The sequence below is a fragment of the Adiantum capillus-veneris genome, chromosome 3 (assembly GCF_014529385.1).
Source record: "Adiantum capillus-veneris isolate H3 chromosome 3, ASM1452938v2, whole genome shotgun sequence".
In the NCBI taxonomy this organism is placed as follows: domain Eukaryota; kingdom Viridiplantae; phylum Streptophyta; class Polypodiopsida; order Polypodiales; family Pteridaceae; genus Adiantum; species Adiantum capillus-veneris.
The window spans coordinates 31,187,078-31,196,746 of NC_140933.1; the positions used below are offsets into that span (position 1 = coordinate 31,187,078).

Consider the following 9,669-nt stretch of genomic DNA (forward strand, 5'->3'; position numbering starts at 1 on the left):
TGACTGTTGCAAAAGAACAGTACAAATATCACCATAGCAAGCACTGTATAGAGAAATATATTTAACCCCATCATTGGAAGCTAGCCAGCTCCCATGCACGGACTCCGCTAAGTTTGCCTATGGTACTAGTTGCCTGTCACTCCCCTCCAAAGCCTGAAATAAATTCAGAACATTTAAACTTGCAATTATTTTATCTACTATAAATATTTAACAATGACTCACCTTGAACATGTATTCACCCCAATGTGCAACTCTGGCATGCCACCAGACAATCCATGTCTCAAGAATTGAAATCTTAGTCTTGTCTAAATGTCCTTTTCTCAACCACATACGTAGTCGGCAGCCTCTTTAGAAGGTGCAATCCTCCATGCTCTACACTTTTGTTTAAACTCTTCTTGATTGTGGAGAAGGATACATTTTCTTGCATGTTGTTGCATACTCTGTTCCCAAGGAAATGAGCATGATCTTTCCTGTCCAACCATAACATTATTAGGGCCTCCATTAAAAACTGTCCTCACAGCTCGCCAATTTGCCTGAGCTTCATCAACCATAAATCCTTTGAATTCAGCCTTTTTGTAACCGTCCTTTTGCATCACTCGATTCAGTAGCATCCAAAAAAGAGTTCGAGCTTCAGTATCTTCGACTTTAAAATCTCCAATAGCCATGGTTTGCATTTCTTGAACATAAGGGTTATATACATGGCATGCCATAGTTGTCCATTCTTGCATTCTTTTAACAAAATCAAAGAAAACTCAACAACTTTCCAATTCACCCCACCAGGACGCATTTTATTAACCAAACCAACACCATTGCCAGGTCCTTGGGTTGACATTTTAAAAATGTGACATCTATCAAAGCCAGAGATATCACTCTGTAACAGCTTCTTTAATATCCGAAGATCCCAGACTACTTAGCAGAGTTGTCTTTAAAAAGTGTTGATTGCAGTACTATTTCCTTTGCCAATTTTTTCTGGAGAGACCTTGGCCTACCCACAAAATCTTTAGATATCATGTCCTTAACTTTGACTTTAACATCCACCATTGCTTGTTTTGCAACACCCTCAGCAACTGGGTGTAAGTGACAACCCATGTGAAGAATCCCTCTCGTTATTCTCTTACCAGGGATCTCTGAGGGAAAGCAAAGAATGAGCTTACAAGGGCATTCATAGATGTAAGTTGGGGGAAGATTACAATAAAAGCATTTAAGGCTTCCATAACTGCCTGTCGTGGATCTTGCGAGACAGACTTTTGACAAACGCCATGTCCAAAACTTTTCGTTCATTTCTTTTGATCTTTGCACTCCTGAACATATATTGTTTAGGCACATCAAGTTTCCACCACATTTTTTGAATCTGACAATCCCATCAAATCCAGCGATATTGCTTGTTACTGCATTTGTCCAAACATGTCCATCAAATTTGTCATTTGCTCCCATTGTCCTATTGTTAGGGTCTACATATGGAAGCTCAAACATGATGTTTCCATCATATATTTGTGGTAGCTCATCAATCTTTCTTATCTCACAAACTAGCTCAAAGTTTGCTCTTAAAGAGTTCTTTTGTGGCAGATTTCTAAGCATCTCAACTATGCTATGTGCAGTGGCAGTTTCCAAGCTAGCATCCTTTGTTGCTTTTGGCTCACCTTTCTCCTCCACTGCTTGCTATATTGAACACTCTTCCTCAATTTCTATAACAGGAGCTTGTCTTGATAGCTGTTTGCCATGCAAAACAAATGTCCTTCCAAATTGAATATCCAATTGAAACACAGTATTCTCTCCTCTGTGAATATTTGGCACCTCAAAAGAAAGACCTTCATTCTGCTCACCAAATATTTGATGCAAACTTATTGTATGCTCTACTAATCTAAAACGTGCACTTAACTCATGGCATGAGATCTCCAAAACACTGTTTTGAGTTGAAAGCTTTATCTGTTTAGTGTTGCTCTCATCTCGTATAATTTCAATATTCATATTTGCAGAAAGTAGAAGGCAAAAGGCGAAAGTGGCAAAAGACAATGTTAAACAGAAAACAAGACTCGTATATATGATGGTATGAGAGTGAACAATAAAGCACAAGATATTCTGCTTTAAAGTGATGATTGACGGTATTCAATGCAGAGTATCTTACTTTAGATATGATCACGAAGTATCTTGCATTATTATCATTTTTATTATATATCTTGTATTATCATTTTTATAGTTTCCACACTACATATATTCAATAAATTAAAAAATAGATTTAAAATGTCCTGGTCTTCGACTGTGTGGACCGCTTGAAAATGTAGCTCTGTGTGCGATCCCTACAGCAAACAATGAAACGACGCAACCAGCAAAAACGTGAACAGGTACTCCTCTCTCTCTGTTGTTTTTGCTACCAAGTCCTGGAGGGGTTTCGGCGGAGAAACTCCTCTGTTTCTTAGCAGATGGGTTTCGGGAGCGCGTACTGGTACAGGGTTGGGGCAGTCGGGTGCACACAATAGCAGTCGAGTGCACACAGTACCGGGTGCAGAGGACAAGGGTTGGGGCAGTTGGGTGCTCACAGTAGTAGGATGTGCGGCTCGACTTGACCCTCGCACACAGTCCCTATCCTTAACACAGTCGGGGGCAGCCCCTATCCTTGACCCTCGCACACAGTAGCAGGGTGTGCAGCATGTGTGACCAGGTAGTTTCTGCGGGCAAAACTCTTGCAGTTGAAGGTTGCCTTTTGCTTTCCACAGCAGGAGCATTCCAACTTTTTCCCCCCTACCCGCGTGTTTAGCGACTTTTGGAATCAAGGGAATGTTGAGAAGCATCTGCATAGAGGTAGTGGGAAACATCAAATTGAGCCATTGAGGGTAAGGTCGAACAGTTGAGCGGTGCACAATTTATCGGCGGCAGTAGGGTCGGTGACTAAACCAATGAACTCAAATTAATAAGAAGCCAAGCAACAGGAGTAGGTCGGCATCGAGTTCGTGAGAGTGGAAGCAAAGGCAAGCCTTGTGTGCAAAGATCTTGTGAGCAGTAGCGTGAGAAAGCCCAAGCACTAAGGGACTCACAACTAGCAGTAGGTCGGGCAGTTAGCTTGCAATTGAAGGCATGTGAGCCTGGAAACTCAAATCGAGGCCAAGCTTGAAGGAGTCTACAAGCCTTGAGGGATTGAGCAGGTCGAACAGAGCACAGTGGGTTGCAGCACTGCAAAGCAAATTGAGTGCAATTAGCAGCTCATGAAGCGATGAGCTCAGTGAAGCAAGTAAGGGGATGAACCCAAGCAAATCGGATGTCAGAGCCGAGCAGCAGGGAAGAGAGATCTTGAGTTGAAAGCAAATCAGCGTTGGCCCGTGAGCAAGGAATTCAAAGCATAATCTTGATTCTGTTGCAAATCTGTTGATAGCCTGGCCATATTCCAAGCTCAAGAAGTCGAATTAGGAAGTTCATTCAGTTGTTGCAACCTAGGCTTCAAGATAAACAATGAGAACTTCAAGCTTAAAATGAAGCAACAAGAGGCACTTAGAGAGAGAATGAATTGCCTGCGCTCTTGAAATGAGCAGGTGGTTGGAGCTATTGGGATGATGCCATGGCAATGACTGAGCAGGTGGTTGGGAGATATTGGGATGTTGACTGAGCAAGATTGGGTTTCGCCGGCGAAATACCTGTGAAGACGTAGATTCTAGACCAACATGAAGGATTTGTAATCATATGTAGGGGACTCGCTAGCGCTTGTTCCTCGTATTGGAAGTTAGTTGAGGATGTGTAAGAGCCATCAGCGGCCTTGAGTTGTTGACAAGCCAAGTGCTGTCTTCCAACCCCACCTATGCTAAAGCTCGCCAGCACCTTGGCCTCACCCCCATACTTTGGCGCCGTATTGTACAAGCTCGCAAGGTCTATCACAAAGCTGTGTATTGGCTTTCCACACCATCAAAAGGGGCTATAAATGCCACACTTATTACCCCTTTGACCTTCAACTATCTTATGAGCTTCCCAATGTGTGACACAAAGGTCTGCGTCAAGACCCCATCGAAATGCTTTCGAAGTATACCACATATGGCATACATATCTCATATGGCATATATATCTCAGTCAAGTCATAAGATGAGCAAAGGTCGTTTCAACACTGCTCCATGCCAGGGGTTTTGCCGGTGAAACCCTTGTGAAAATTTAGAATGATGTATGGAAGAGAGCGCGCGCGCACATACACACACACACACAATGCATGTGATGTTGGATTTTGACTGAAATGCATGTTCTTAAGTTTTGAATTTTAAATTTGGTCCATAAATAAGAATCTTGTTTTGAAGAAATTTTAAATGTATGTAGCTTTAATATTTTTGTTGAATTTGTTTATTTGTTCTTTATGAAAGGCTTCTAGCTTTGGAAAGAGGACAAAAGGTTCACCCAAAGTCATACGCAAGAAGAGGAAATCTGTTTCTAGCAGTGAGGATGGCGAGAAATCAGTTGATAAAGCTGAAAATGCTCAGGCTAATCAACAAGTAGAAGACATTCATGATGATCAAGGAGATAAAGAGGCCACCAATGATAAGGATGTAGATGGGGGTATGAAGGACAATGAGAAGGTGATAGATGACAAAGAGGTTGAGGAGGTTATCCCACAAGTACTATCAGGCCTCAAAGCTCCGAGTTTATAGACAGTTTAACCCTGAATAAAGGATGTATACCCCCTATGATTCCTCTTTGTAGGTGTTTGATAAATGAGAGAGTACGAGAGCTTAGAAGGGACCTTTCTCTACTTAAGAAGGTTTTTGAAGAAGAAGGGTACCTTAAGATGAAAGGTATGTTCATCTTATCCATAAATCTTCTAGATGGTTCAACTAGAGATGTTAATGAGGACATTACAAAAACTTGGGACAAGTATTGGCATATGGTTAACAAAGAGTTTGAGGATGAGCTTGAAAACAACGATCAATGGTCCATGTTGAAGGGAAAGATGTTCTTTTTCTGGGAAGGGAATCATCGAGCGGCCTCTTGGATGGAGAGCATAAGCAAGGTCTCACGTAATGACAAGAAGAAACATGTGAGGGTTTTGGCACAATTTATTGTCCCTACCCAGCAAGAGGAGTTGAGATTAATTGCTGCTCTTCAAAGATTGAACATGTAAGTCTTACTTTCATTTGTACATTAAATTTTTCTTTGTCTTTGTTCTAATGATACGTCTTGAGGTAAATTTTTTATGGTTTATTGTTTATGTAGAATGAATGAAGAAGCAATCATTAAGACCAATCTCAAAGACTACTTGAATCATACAAGTACCATTTGTTCTTTAGATGGGTCTCAAATCACTGAAAATTTTACTGAGGCTGAACGAGTGTCAATGGAGAAAGCAAGGGCTCAAGAAGGACAATCAGAAAAGAGGGTTTGGTATCCTCTTACTCAGTCTATCCTTGGTCCCATTGTTTATGGGGTATGTACTTAAATTTGTTAAGATTTGGTAAGATTCTAATAATCTTTTTGGTTCTTGATACATTTTATTGAAATGGTGTATGCAGAATAAATGGAAGTCTGATTTACAGGTAGCATTAAATAAGATACCTCTTACTTTGTCACAAGATGAGCGTGTGAGGGCTGAGATCAAGCAAAGAGGAATGTTGTGAAAGCTTACAATAGATGCATGTCTCGGGTAAGTACTACACTCTATTAAAAGTATAATAAAAAGATTTTTTTGGTTTATTTTGTTTGGTTATTGTAGAATCTATCCGTGGTGAATCCTGCTAATGGAGAAGAATGGTTTCTAATTTTATGGAGTCTTCCTTTTGAGGATCAAAAATTCAAGATTACAATAGAGAAACTCTACTCTATATCTTGTGCTACATGTTCTCAAGAGATAAAGATAAAAATGCTCAAGCTTTTGGGAGCAGATGAGAACTTTCGCCAAAGTTTTGGAATGCCTTTGGGAGATCATTTCTATACCCCTTGGTTGGCCAAGGAAGTATGGATGGATCAAGTCTTGGATGATGCAAGAAGGCTTTTACAACAGGTTGTAGATTCCACACATGGAGTTCACAAGGTGGTTTTTCCTTTAGATGTTCACTTGGAGTCATATTTTGAAGACATTGTTAGTAGATATAGAGGAGTACTTTTTTACAAATTTCAAAAGGAGATGAATGTGTCTACTCCACCATCAAAGCATGTGGACTTGAAAAATTCTTCCCGTCGATTGGTCTATAGGTAATTCCTATGTTATGCATTTTGCTAAGTGACTATTGTTGTACTATATAAGTTCGTTTTATTTAAGGTTTATGTAATCATATTGTTGTAGGTTCTTGATGTATCTCATTAGAAGTAAGAAGATCACTTGCATGCCTGACATATGTAAAGCATGGAAAATTATGTGTCCTCCTACATATAGTATGTACACCTCCACTGGAGCCTTTCTTCTCACGGAATTCCCAGCGTAAGAATTGCCCTTGGTGGATTGATATGAAGAAAGTTGGTGTCTAGAAGAGGAGAAGGAGAATTATCTTCGCCATTTGAAGGGTGAATGTAAGTCCAACTCAGGGTCATCACGAGAGATGACTGTTGAGCAAAGGAAGAAGATGGAGGAAGAGTTGAAATCTCTCAAAGAAAAGGAAGATCAAGAAAGACAAGAGAAAGGCAAGAATCGTGGAGGCCGTCCACCATCAAGCAAGGGTGGAATGTCAATCAAGGGTAAGTAAGCTAAATTGTTGGTGGGAACAATATGTTCTTGCTATTCTTTCTTTTGTTATGTCTTATGCTAATCATTATGGCATGGATTGATTTGAAGAAAAATGTGTTATTTTTTTGGCTATTGTTAGATACAAGAAACTTAGGAAGTTCTTATACCCAAAAGAATGTTGGAAAGGGAGCTTTGATTCATGCACCTTTGGCTAGTTTCTATTCCATTCAAAAGAAAGGAGACATAAAAAATTTCAAAGGTTTGGATTTATGATTACATTGAGCTTGGAAAGGAGTTCACTGCAAGAAACTTCAAGGATGGTTTTGTGGTGATGCGAGAGTTTTTTGTTGGCTTGGGTGAACGTGAGAAGATAAGAAATGGAAAACCTAGTGCATGGAGTGTTGATCTTACTGTTATTGATCTTCCTACTGGTAAGAGAGTTTTCAATGCTATCTTGTATACACCATGCATATACTTAGCTCAAATTCTTAACACTCAAATACAATAATTTATTTTGTAAGTGGACTTGTTCAAGGTTTTGATGGCATTCCTGCATGGAATGAGCTAACAGATGACCATGTCAAGTTTTCATTGGTGGTTGCATCTACAGTGACGGATGACATGGGTTGGGTGATTGTTCTTTGTCCTAGCACCGCTCTTAGTCTTGTGGAGCGCTTGGCCACACGCACAGGCCTAGAGCTGAGTTTTAGGTGGATCATGGAGAGATTTGAGCCATTTTCATCACGAACAAAGAATGGGCATACACAAAAGGTAATAAAGCATCCTTCAAAAAACATGAACAATTCTTTAAAAGAAATTTGATACATGCAAAATTGACTTTTTTTATGTGTTGTTTTGATAGATGAATGTATTCTATTGTTTGGCATTTCACAAGGCAGGAAGTAATCCTTCATTTGATCATGAGAGTGCTCAAAAGGTTTGTGTGTCATTGTTTATTATTCAATGTGATTGTTTTTGCACTAAAATTCTTAAATGTTCATGCATAAAGATCATTTTCTTGCCTCATTTTCTTGTATGGTAGGTGGGGAGAGTCTTGCAACAAGATCTCTCAATGGAGATTATCAGTCAACTGCTTGCCATCGTCTGCTCGTACAACACGTAATGGCAAGAGTGGTGGGTGGAGAGGCATGTTAGAGAGGAGTGTTGCCCATATGCTATTGTTTGTAGAGGACTTGTGCCCTAAAATAGGTACATGTTTGGAGCTTGGTGGTGGTATAGGGACTTTATTAAAGGCGGCTATGCACACTTTTCGTGGTTGCTTGGTCGTGGAGAGTGATCTAGAGATATGTGAGGGATACTTGTCTCCTTTTGTACAGGATTACTATGGTGCTCCGCAGGTTGGCGAGCTTGGAGATAGTGTTGATAGCATTGATGATGTGGGGAATGATTTGGTTGTTAATGATGTGCCTTCAGACTAGTGAGTTTTCCTTATTCATTATTTTATAGCACCTAATTTTTTTTTTAATGACATTATTATCTCATTGTGATTGATAGTGAGCTTCCTTGCTATGCAGAGGCAATGGCAAGGCACATGGCGACCACCTATTCATATGACCAATCACTCGTGCGCGAGAGGCGAAGGCGAAGCTGTATCTTCATTGATGACCACACAGATTTGGAGTAGTCTTCTTTAGAGTGGATCTTATTTTGCATGATCACTTAGCTTCTTTTTGGGTGTGCAAAAACTTGATTCTAGCCATGCAACTACTATTGTCTTTTAGTTTTATTGACTTCTAAACTTTGAGAAATATGTATTTGGGCAAAACATTACCTAGACTTTTGGACTACATTAAGCTTGTTTTGTCTATGCAAACACTTGATTATGGGCTTGCAATATGCTATTGTCATTTGGTGTAGAGCGATGCTTTCTTTGAAGCCTCATAAAAATGTTACATATATGGACATAACAATGCCGAGACTAGTGGACAATATCGTTATTGTCAATCTTCTTGTCATTCATTGATGATTGCTCAATATTAAGATGACACTAGCTAATTGTTTATTGTTAAATGTACTTTTTTCTTGTCACTCATTATTGAGTGCTCAAAATTGGGATGACATTAGGGTCTACCAATGTTTGAAGTGGATGTTGAGGGTATTTTGCAGAAAGATGAAGGATCAGAGTCTAGGGAAGAAGCCTTTTTGCTATCATTTTGTCTCATTTTCCTTCCATGAATTTCTTTAACTAATGTTGAAGGGTAAATACAAAGTCGGATATGTAGCAAATCGGTTATCGCATGTATTGTCTGATTATTAGTAGCTAGTCGGATATTGTAAGCCTGAAGACCTTAATCGGATATTGTTAGTGTATGCCAAGAATCGGGCAGTTCTAACTGAATTTAGGGCGCAGCTTTATACTTGGGAATGTGGAACTTTGGGAAGTCAGATTGTATTGAGTCTTGCTTAAAAAACTTGTACTAGTGATTTCTTGATATACAATCTCTGAGTTTTTTTTGAGTCTCTCTCTCTCTCTCTCTCTCTCTCTCTCTCTCTCTCTCTCTCTCTCTCTCTCTCTCTCTCTCTCTCTCTCTGATTTTCTAATTCTATCTCACACACAGTACTACTTAACTCGGAATTAGTCAGAACTCAATTTTTTGGTGATTATTCATTGCATGTGTGGTTATCCAGCAACACATTTGGCGATCCTGTTGTTTGCAGACCTCTCATTGAGGCTGTAATTCAGGTTCTAAGGGTCGTACTGTGCTTTGTGTATTATTCAGAGATGATGCATGTCCAAGAGGGGTAGGAGAAGGTCGAGGGTGTACTATACCCATGCTCAGACTCAAGCAGGAAATATAGATCCCTTTCATTTTGATTATTTCAGTGATGATAATTTGTTAACCCTCACGGCTCACGGACACCCTATCACCTACAAGATGGACGTTGTAACCTACGGCGGACATTGTATTATTTATTGGTAGAGTCAGGTACCGGGCTTGTCGGTCCAATAGGAAAGAGGAAGAGTGATCGCCGATGAGAGGCGCACTCTAGCTGGAACATTCAAGGGATTAGTTGGCTAAGCA

The 9,669-nt window shown here is 39.9% G+C and overlaps 3 pseudogenes; 2 read left to right on the forward strand and 1 right to left on the reverse strand.

Annotated features, from left to right (window-relative positions):
- Positions 1 to 906: 906 nt before the first annotated feature.
- On the reverse strand, positions 907 to 1,968 carry LOC147460693 (uncharacterized; annotated as a pseudogene).
- A 341-nt stretch (positions 1,969 to 2,309) lies between these two features.
- LOC147460694 (uncharacterized) lies at positions 2,310 to 5,582 on the forward strand (annotated as a pseudogene).
- A 242-nt stretch (positions 5,583 to 5,824) lies between these two features.
- Positions 5,825 to 8,270, forward strand: LOC147460695 (uncharacterized; annotated as a pseudogene).
- The last annotated feature ends 1,399 nt before the right edge of the window (positions 8,271 to 9,669 follow it).